Source organism: Lactuca serriola, chromosome 6 (assembly GCF_051521515.1).
Source record: "Lactuca serriola cultivar US96UC23 chromosome 6, Lser_US96UC23_V15, whole genome shotgun sequence".
Lineage (NCBI taxonomy): Eukaryota > Viridiplantae > Streptophyta > Magnoliopsida > Asterales > Asteraceae > Lactuca > Lactuca serriola.
Window position 1 is genome coordinate 147,489,640 of NC_136413.1, and position 1,913 is coordinate 147,491,552.

The 1,913-nt window shown below is 42.8% G+C and overlaps 1 non-coding gene across 1 annotated transcript; it reads left to right on the forward strand.

Moving 5' to 3' along the window:
* The first annotated feature begins 1,232 nt into the window (after positions 1 to 1,232).
* LOC145060773 (small nucleolar RNA R71) lies at positions 1,233 to 1,339 on the forward strand. The gene has a single exon (XR_013686957.1). It is a non-coding gene; the product is annotated as a small nucleolar RNA R71 (small nucleolar RNA).
* The last annotated feature ends 574 nt before the right edge of the window (positions 1,340 to 1,913 follow it).

Below are 1,913 nucleotides of genomic sequence, written 5' to 3' on the forward strand. Positions count from 1 at the left end.
TCCAGGATCCCCCATCTTCTTAGGTATATCTCCCAATACAGCCCTTGAACTTTGCTCACTTAGAATAACTTTGGAATTCTTCTTTAGTTGCTGACGAATGTCTATCAAGTCTTGTAAAAAAATTTCATATTCGGGAATTTTTGATAACGACTCGACAAAGGTAGTATTAATCGGGATACCCTTCACGTGCTTAATAAACTCTATATGCTCTCTTTCTAGTGGACTAAGGGCAGCTCGGGAAGGAAACGACAAAGGTGGTTGATAAGCTGAAACAGGGACGGAATTTTTCTATTCAGAAAGAGCCCACGACGTGAGCATAACGGGCTCACGTCGTGAACAGGGTGTTCCAGCAGCTTCTTCATTTTTCGAGTTTTGGCTTCTTTGGCTTTTGATCGGGCTGTGGTGGCTCCACTTCTAATGCTTCTAGGAACTCAGAGATGACTTCTTCTTCAGTATCTATGGCCATTACGTGAGATTGAGTCTTCTTTTCAGGATTTTTCGGGGAAAGCTTCTCATGAACAAAAGTGGTTAGTTGACCAAGTTGCACTTCAAGATTATTGATGGAGGCTTGTTGATTTTTTATTAGAGCGTGTTATTCTACCATCATTGCATGATGATTCTTTATCAAAGTTCTTTGTTCATCAATAGCAGAATCAGTAGCCTCGTGTCTCCTTTCTGAAGCCTCCATAAACTTAACTAACATGGTATCTAGATCGGGTTTTTTCTCAACTGGTGGCTGCTCCTTTTGGTAGAAGCCTCGGCTTGTTTGCCTATACTTCTCTTCCTTTTGCTTCTTATATTCTTCATATGGCAGCCACTCTTTCTTCGGTTTCCTCCAGTCTTCATCGTACTTGTCCCCACTCGAGTAGCATACTTTAGCCTTTTTATTCCCATACTCATCCAAATTGCAGTCGTTGGTCAAGTGTGGACCATTACACCTCTGGCAACCAACTCTTATAGCATGAATTTATTGGTCCATTTGTGTCAACCTCCGGTCCATATTATTCAGCATAGCCATCATAGCTGCTATTTCTTAAGTTTGGGCCCCTCCACTGCCTTTGATTCCATCTTGCCTAGGGTTGTGGTACTCACAAGAGTGCTTCGCGAATTCTTCAATCAGCTCCTTGACCTCCCTTGGATTTTTCTTTGTCAAAGGTCCTTGAGAATCAAGGAGTTGTCTCGTCATAACGTTGAACCCATCATAGAAGATTGACATCTCTTGTTGGACATTAAGATCATGTTGAGGGAAATTTTTGAGCAAGCCTTTATAACGCTCCCATGCTTCGTATAATGACTCCCCCGACTGTTTTTCAAAGTTGGCTATTGCCTTCTTGAGTTTAGCTATCTTGGATGGTGGGCAAAATTGGTCAAGAAACTGCTCACGCATTTGAGCCCAAGTGGTGATCGTACCCGGTGGAAGTGATTTTAACCACAATTTAGCAGCTCCCTTAAAAGTAATGGGAAGCATCCTAAGCAAGACGGTGTTTCTATTGACATTTGGGACATTGAAGTAATCTGCAATGTCATTGACTTCATCAAGATGCTTAAAAGCATCCTCATGATCCTTCCCATAAAATGGGATATCCTTCAGTGTAGTCAAGATGTGTCCCTTCAGCTCGAATGTGGCAGTGGCAGGTATTGCGGGTTGGACTAAACCGGGACCCACATCCTCTCGGATCCGCTTCTTGTAAGCTCCCATGGACATCTCCTCAATGTCTGCCATTTCGTCCTCTTGCTCGTCTTTGGGCTCACTCGTGAATATTTCAAATTCTGGGTCTGACTCGTATTCGAATTCGTGTGGATTAGAAACTGGACCAAGTTCTTCAACCTTGCTTTTCTCCTTTGGGGTTGAACTTGACTCTCCTGTCTTCTTCCCCGTTTTCCTTGAAAAGGCTGATTTAAGTTCTTGCAAT